The sequence below is a fragment of the Crocodylus porosus genome, unplaced genomic scaffold (assembly GCF_001723895.1).
Source record: "Crocodylus porosus isolate Cpor-Errol unplaced genomic scaffold, CroPor_comp1, whole genome shotgun sequence".
NCBI classification, from domain to species: Eukaryota; Metazoa; Chordata; order Crocodylia; family Crocodylidae; genus Crocodylus; species Crocodylus porosus.
Genome location: NW_017728918.1, coordinates 76,671,650 through 76,680,111, shown reverse-complemented (window position 1 = coordinate 76,680,111; position 8,462 = coordinate 76,671,650). Strand labels below are relative to the sequence as shown.

At 48.1% G+C, this 8,462-nt stretch overlaps 1 protein-coding gene across 3 annotated transcripts in view; it reads left to right on the top strand.

Moving 5' to 3' along the window:
- Positions 1-4,222: 4,222 nt before the first annotated feature.
- The window catches only part of MMS22L (MMS22 like, DNA repair protein), a 149,098-nt gene continuing 144,858 nt past the window's right edge, over positions 4,223-8,462 (top strand). For 2 of the 3 annotated variants that reach the window (XM_019537783.1, XM_019537782.1), the window contains exon 1: positions 4,227-4,302. The gene's annotated coding sequence lies outside the window, so the exon portion shown is untranslated. Of the gene's footprint in view, positions 4,303-8,462 lie in introns of all 3 variants that reach the window. The other variant, XM_019537784.1, reaches the window with a different exon arrangement.

The following is an 8,462-nucleotide window of genomic DNA, read 5'->3' as shown; positions in this document are numbered from 1 at the left end:
TGCCTGCTGATCCCCCCTGACTAGTTTATAACAGGCCACAAGATCCCCCCTCAGCCTTCTCTTGTGGAGGCTGAACAGGTTCAGGTCCCGTAGCCTCTCCTCATCGGGCCTGCCTTGTTGTCCCCTGATCATACGAGTGGCTCTCCTCTGGACCCTCTCCATGCTGTCCACATCCCTCTTGAAGTGTGGCGCCCAGAACTGGACGCAGTACTCCAGTTGCGGCCTGACCAGTGCCGCATAGAGCGGGAGGATCACTTCTTTGTTGCAGGGTGCTCTGCCCACCCTGGCTGTTGCTTTCAAAGCAGCAGCAGCTGGGGACCATTTTGGAGTTCCTGGCATGGATATACTGCTAGGGCATGGACTCCATAGGGGTGGGGGGTGATTCAGGCACCCCTCCTAACTTGTCTTCCAGGGCAGGTGTCCCTCTTGCCCACTCCTAGTTAAGTTATTGTGCCCTACCACCATTGAAAGGCTTCTCCACCCTAGATCTTAACCAGGACATTCTATGGTGGGGCAAATGGCAGCAGCATTAACATCTTGACTGCTGGGCTTGCCAACACAGCGGTTCTGGCAGGTATAGGGGTTAACGCCGCCATTGCTTCCCACACTGCAGAAGTTCTAGCCCCATTAGGCATGACTTAACCAATCATGGGTCACTTAGACAGCCCTCATCTAAGACTAGAGGCAACTATAAGCAATTGGCTTAGGTCAATTTATTCCAGGATCAGGTCCTAAAACAACTCAGTAAACTTTTTAGCTGTTGATGACACTGAATTTGGGGATTAAAAGAGAAACTAACATGTCCATATTGTATTTTAATATTCTAGATGTAGTTCTTAGGCCTGACTATTTCTGATTTTTAAAAATGCTTAGACTTGACATGGCAGCTAATTTTTTTAAATTAAGGGATGAATCCTGCAAAGCCTAATCCATATAGATATCTTTATGGAATACATAAGATATCTATTTAGGGATACAAATTAAATAGCTTTGAAAGTAAAATTCTCAACTTCAAGTGGGATACTGATGTAGCGATACATCAGTTGTGTTTTAATGAAAATCTGCACAAGTACCATTTGGGGAGAAAGGCCCACATTGTTAAGTGTAGGGACATGGCAGGGTACACCTAACATTGCGTTGTATTACTGTACAAATGTACAGTAGCCCATCTAACCAGTGCTGAAATATGAAAAAAGTATTCTTTAACTTTCCTCATCCTATTTTGCAGTAGTCGAGAAAAGTGGCATGTGACAAAATCATGTATGCTCCCTTCAGTTAAAACACTACAATACCAGGTCAGTGCTAACAAGAAAATAAGGATTTGTATTTTGAGCCACAACAGCATTTCTAAAATGTTTATATTTTAAAAGTGAATAAAAGTACAATTTTCAGAATCAGCATACCTTTCAACGTCTGCGTATTCTATTCACTGTAGACTAAAAAAGTCCTAACAGCTGTGTGGTAAGTAGTAAGTGTTCCCAAAGTTAGCATACACAGCAAACTAGTTACAATTTAAAAACCAGAATAGCTTGATGGAAATTATAAACTTCCGGGCTCAACATCAACTATTAAACAGAAATTCTTAAACATATAATTAATCATTATATTTTCCTACAAGTGGTTGTTGTCTGATGTGTTGCCTCCTTTAACTAAATAAAAACAAGTCTTTGTTGTGTATTTAAAATAACATTATACTGAATTAAAGGGGTGGTGGGACTGTCAGCCACAAACAACCAAAAGCTGTTAAAAGAAACAAGTTAATTCAAACAGTTGCTCTTGGGTAGGTAAGTATCACAGCACATCTTGTAGTACCATCACGTGCTAACTTTGAAACACCCCCTGGACACCTAGGCACAATGGATGAGAACATAGTTGCAGTGTTATTTTTGAACTTCCTTGCTTTTTTTTTTTCCCAGTCTGAGCCTCAACCTTAACATTATCTCAACTCTAGACTTTTATCTGTGAATATCTAAGTCCTGTCTTGTGGAAAACTAATTACTGAGCTACTGAGAGGCTTCATAATGTCCTGCATTTAAGTCCTGAACATCATACATAATGCATAGGAAGCAGTCTCTGCACTCTGATTACAGAACACTGTCATTAAGTGAGCAAATTAAAGATGTGAATAATTCACTGGCTGAGCTTATTGTCAGTGCTGCATTGTGAAATTAGAATTTCTAATAAGTACTGCAATTTTTTAACCCAATTAACACAGAGAACATCTTGAGTCTGATTAGTACAATAAAAATTATTACCTTATTCTTTTGCTTCACAACAGCTAAATTAAATACTGTACTTAATTATGCAGCATTCACTGCTTCCATGCTAAATATAAACCCCCAATATCATTTTAATAAGAGTTCTAATATTTAAGATACAATAGAAAAATGCACAACTTGAAGCTGTAGTTCATTTTTTTATTGCAAAGTTGGGGGAGGTTGGTTTTAAGACTTTCGATGATCAGTTTTAGCATCAGCAGTCACTCATGATGTCACTATTAAAGTCCATTTTCGATACAAAAAAAGGTATGGGAAAAATAGGATGGATATAATGGCCAAAGTAATCATTTTGAATCGACTACCGATACCTTGTGCTTTAACTTTTCTTCTTTTAAAAATAGATAAATCTCTGTTTTGCCCGTCAGTGGGTTGAAACTGAGCAGACAAGCTGTTTCAAAAGAGCACTTTAGAAATAGACTTTCTAAAACCGAGTAAGAAGAAGCAGGTTTCTTACCTCAGGTCCCTCTGGCACGGGATCACCTCCTTTCATCCTCGCCGGGAGAGGAGTCCGGCTGAACAGGCAGCATGTTGATCTTCCCCCACACCCGCCGCCTGCTGCCATATTAAATAAAGCAAATGATCCTTGAGGCTGCCGCTTTTGTCTCCTAATATTTTTCCTGTGCTGCCTTTTCATGCCCACCCCCCCGCACATCTGGCGACGAGCACCGCTGGCTGCAGCTGTTGCAAAGTGCTCTCCTCTTCCACGTCTGTCCCTTTCCCATCCCCAGCCAACCTGGGGAAGTTGGATCCCCAAGCCGGGCTGGAAAGGATGAGGCGGTTTAGCAATGAGAAGGTTTCCTGGATCCCCCCCCCCCCAACCGCTCCTAAAAGACAGTGACTGCAGCATCCGTCTCGCGGCTTCGTCTAGTTATTTCAGCCTGTGCGTGCAAGAGGGAGAGAAAGAGAAAGCAAGAAAAAGAGGAGCCAGAAAAATCAGGCAGACACAATGCAAATAGAGAGAAAGAGCAAGACCGAGGGAAACACAGAGACCGAGGGAGAGGGAGAGGGGGCTGTCAGTGCAGATAAATCTGCATATGGAAATTAGGGTTATCCCGGGCAGTTTTAGTTAATCGTGATGTGCTGCTTTTTTAACGGGGGGGGGGGGGGTTATACAAACAGAAGAGCTTTTCTTTGCAGTCAGCAGAGGGGGCGGAGGGGCTCTTCCGGCTCACCATACCACAACTTTTCCTTTGCTTTCTGTAGAGGAACTTCCCTGCCTGGGATGAAAGTTTCAGGCGCTGCTTCCAGGCAGCGGCTCCGGGGAGCGGCTCCCGGAGGGGCAGCGCCCGCTCCCCGCGCCTGTTCCCGCTCCCACGCGGCTCCCTGGGAGCCGGATCCTGTCCCGAGCAGGACCCACGGGGTGCTCCCCCGCCGCGCCCGCCTCTTCATGGGCTTCTCCGCGGGGCTCTTAGTGGGAGTGGGTCTGGGTGCGGGTTAGGCGTCCACACTAGCTGGAGTGTAGGGGGTGGGGTGTAGGGGGGTGTTAGGCTGCAGTGTGTGTATGGCTGTGCCAGTCCTGGCGCCCACACTAGCTGGAGTGTATGTGTGTAGGGGGGTGTCCGGCTGGAGTGTGTGTATGGCTGTGCCAGGCCCCGGTGTCCACACTAGCTGGAGTGTCGGTTTGTGTGCGTGTGTCGGGGTGTGTACTGTGTCAGGCTGGAGTGCGTGTGCGCGCACACGCGGAAGGGAAGGGGTGCCAGGCCCCGGCGTTCACGCTGGCTAATGCCCGCTGGGAGCGCAGGGGGTAGAAACTCCGAATGAAGATGCTGGCTCCGGCCGGCAGGGGCATTTGGAGGCGGGGCTTGGGGGGGGCCCCAATCACAGGGACAGCGGATGGGGGCGGTGCCGCACGATGGTGCGGGGCGGGGTCCAGGCAACGCCGAGGCGGAAGGGGCGGCAAAGGAGCCTGAGCCAATCGGAACTCCGCGCGCATGCGCAGTAGGCCTTCTCGGAGCGCGCGGGACGGACGGACTGGCTGACGGACGGATAGGCGGCCGTGGGGAGGACGTGCGGAGACCGGCAGGTATCGCCCGCTGCGCGTCTCTGTTCCCTGCCCCCCCCCCCCACTCCCTGGGCTCCGGCCGCGGGGCCCCTGGGCCGGCCGCTCCCGCTACGAGTTCCTTCTTATCCGTGGAAACGGGAGCTGGCTGCCTGGTGCTGGTGCTGTAGGGGGCTGGAGAAGGCTGCAGCAAGGGTCTCCCCTGCCTGAAGTGGCTTCTCCTTTGAGTGCTGTCTGCCCACCCAGGGGCCTGGCGAGTCCCCCCTGTAAGGAGCTGGAGGCACCCCGAGTTGCCCCAGCACCTGCCTGCACCTCCCTGCGCTGGGGCGCGCTGTACCTGGCACACACGGCTTCTGTCCAGCACCAGTGTTGGCTGCGGGTGCCTGGGTAAGCTGCGCGCAAACAGGTGCTTTCTTGGTCAAGTGCCTGCAGCCTGCATTTCCAGTGCACAGGAATCCCACATTTCCTTCCTAAAGAAATTGGTATTTGGGGGTTGGAGGATGACTTTCCAGCTGCAATGTGTTGCGGTTCTGGTAGCCTGTCTCCACGGGTGCTGTTCCAGGGAGCAGGAGGCTTGAGGGTAAAGCTTTGCCTTGCCTTGGGCCTTGTCAGAAATCAGCCTGCCAGGAACAGCGACATGTTTCCCTCTGCTAAGTGAAGTGTCCTCTGCTTAAGTGTGTGGCCTCAGGACTGAATAAAGGCTGTGTACTTACCTGCATACTTATCTACACTTAATATAAGCAGTCACTGGCACACTGTCAGTGCTATGGTGTTAGCAGCCCCATTACTAAATACTCCCTCCCCTTTTCAACTGAGCTTAGATTTTCTATTAGGAATTTCCTGAAAATGTGGGGAATGAGTTAGTTTGGGGACTTTAACAGTGCAACGCTGATAGTGCTGTGTATAGGTTTCCCTCGATTTATGTGGGTTCTTTATATGTGATTTCGTTCTTGTGGGATGAGCATGTTTAGACCCATAATTTGTTATATGCAAGGTAAATTTGCTCTTATGCGATTAGCATAGATGCACCCCATCTCCCCGGGTATGGCTGGCACCAGCTGTCTGCAGCCACTGAGCTGCACCAAGCTCCTCCTGTCCCCCTGCACCTGGGCTCACCCCAGCTCCTGGTCTGTGCTGTGATGTGCTGCAGTGCAGGCAGCTGATGTCGGCTACTCCAGCACGGGCTACGGTGAGCGTGGAAAAGCAGAGCCCTGGGTGGTGTGGGGTGCAGCACTCACCCCAGCCCCAGCTACAGTGGCCCTGGAAGCAGCTGACACCAGTTGCCTTCACCAGAGCATGGCGCAGCCCAGGAGCTGAGGTGAGTGGGGACAGGTGGAGCACAGTGCAGCCCAGTGGAACATGGTGCACTCGGCTGCTCCTGGGGCCATTGCAGCTGAGTCTGGGGTGAGTGCCACTCTGTTCCCTCTGCTTTGCTGCCTTGTGTAGCCCTGGGAGTGGCACCCTTCCCCGCCCCTTCTCTAGTCCCAGCCTCGCTCCTTCCCTTACCACTATGGGAACCTATCCCTATTTATTACATTGCAAAGTGGGTTTGCTTTATGTGAATTTGATTTATGTGCCATGTACAGCATAAATGCATGGGAATGCATGTACAGCATAAATCAAGGGAAAACTGTACTTACTGTGCACATCTACATGTGATGCTACATCACTGTAATATCCGAGGGCAAAACCCATGACACCATGGCTACGTTGCTGTAGTGACGCACTATAATGGGAAGCATGTCCGTGTTGTAGTGCGTCGCTAAAGCAACATACAGGCAGTTCTCAGACTTAAGACATGGTTTTCAGGAACCAATTATGTCATAAGTTGAAATATTGTAACTTGGAACTGATTTTTCCCATAGGAAACAATATTATAAATGAGGGATTGGTTCCTGAACCAAGGCCCAATACCTTATTTTCACCAAAAATAACCCAGAATTTTGTACTCGGTCAATTATAGATGAGTTATATAGCTGCAATAATGTAAATAGCAATCATATTGATTTGGAAGGACTTCTTTGAGGTGACTCTGCTGAACCTTTTGAAAGGCTCTTGGCTGGACTTTTTGAAGGGTTTTTGGCTGGAGTCTTCTCAGGAGTCTTGGCTGCAAGTTCTTCTCGAGTCTTGTCTGCTTTCTTAAAGAAAGTGTCCAAACTTCCTTGGACAGATGTTCTCCAGAGAGATGGGTGATCCAGCGAACTTGTTCGTTGGTGTGGCGTGGTGTCAGATCAAGTGTTGTAAAGTCGAAACTGATGTCAGAAAGTTGAAACAGGGTGTCAATTTATAAATGTTATAAGTGTGAAATGTTGTAACTCAAAATGTAAGTCGAGGACTGCCTGTAGCGCCTAAAAATAGCTGTGTGCACAGTGCCTTACTGGCTGTTACTGCGCCGTCTTTTAGTACTTCCAAGTACTAAATGATGATGCAGTAACAACAGCACCATAGCGGCACATGTAGACATGCCCACTGAGTAGAGATTACAGCTCTATCAGTGCTGTGGTATTAACAGTCCTCAAACTAACTTCCATCATTTTCATAGGTTCTAATGGTCAGGTTTGAGGTTGCTGTTAAATACCTTGAAACACAAGAGCTGATGCTGACAGCCTTGAAAATCAGGGAAGATAGCAACCCTGCAGACGACTAGCTCCCATGATTTTTTAGGCTTCTGATAGCAGCCCTTTGGCAGCTGCCTTCCCTTCAGTGTCTTCTGTAATTTATTTTCTAATCAGTTGCTTTGTGGCTGGCTGTTGCAATTAGGACGGAGGTAACCCAGTACAATTAAATTGCAAGCTAAACAGTAAGCCTGAAACTAATATGCAGAGGACCAAAGTTTTGTTACAGTATATGTAAATTGCAATACATGTGGACTGATGTTAAGCAAATTATGCAATTATCTGGCATCTGTATACAATACCACAGTGGTTCCCAAACTTTTCATACTGAGGGCATGTTTATTTTCTAGATTAAAATTAGCAGCACATTTCAGTCTTACACTTAGAAAGGGTGTGTGTGCATCAAACATATATAACATATTTCATTTCCCTGCCAGAGGAAATCAGTGCCTAGAGCAGAGCACACTTCTGGGAGCATGGGGTGGGGCTGGTGTAGGGTCTGCTTGGGTCCAGGGAAGGCAGGGGCAGCAGCAGCAAAAAGTCTGCGGAGGAGTAGCATGCACCACTGAAATAGCAGGGTCCAGTGCAGGGTGTGAGATGGGGGAGTAGAGTATTTACCTCCTCAGGAAGGGGGATCTCATGGCACATTTCCTTCACATGCTGCACACCCTTTGGGAATCGCTGCAGTAGCATAACTAAATGGGGACAACCACGGCATCAGTCCCAGATTCTAGATTAGCAGCCACCATGCTGCTGACCTGTTTGTCACTCTGCTGGTAGCCCAGCTGCAGCTGCTGTTACACACCTTGCTGCCGCTGAAGGAGCAAAACTGCCCAGTTATACCTTTTTCTGTATAAAGGATGTACGCTGTTCTGTTTTTAAAAGAGTCTTTCCTTTACTCAGAGGAAAGTTATCAAGCAGGCATGTGAATGGGTAAATGATTAATTGTTTAACCAATAAGTGTACTGATAATAGCTTAGCAGTTATTATTTAGCTCGGGACAGGACACCATCTAGCAGGGAAGAGAAGCCGTGTGGTATACCAGCAGGAACCAGGAAGGCAGGCAGATGGTAGGGAGGAGGAGCGAGGATGATGGGAGTGGGGATGTAGGACAAGTACCAATGGCTAGGCTCTGTGGACTGTCCAATACAGCTGCTTGCAACCTCAGTGCTGCCTTCCAGAAGCAGCCCAGGCTCTGGGCAGGCCCCTGCTACCTACCCCAGAGCCTAGCCTAGTTCTGTTTACTGGAAATTATAATAAAGCTTATTAATATTTTCATGGAGAAGTTCAAAGTGACATGTCAGAGGTTGAAATATCACTGATGTGATGCTATCTTTTGAGTAACCAGTGCTATAGGGTAAATTTGATTATGTACAAAGAGTATCAAGTAGGGGTTCACTGACAGATTTTGAGGGCTGATATCGATAGCCAGTATTTAAGGGGGCATATTGGCCGATACAGATCCAATATCCAGGTGGTAAGTCTGGTGTGATAGAAGGGGAGGGGGGAGGGAAAGGATGTCGGGGGGCAGATTGATGCCCCCTGTGGTAAGGAAGGGAGGGGGCAGAG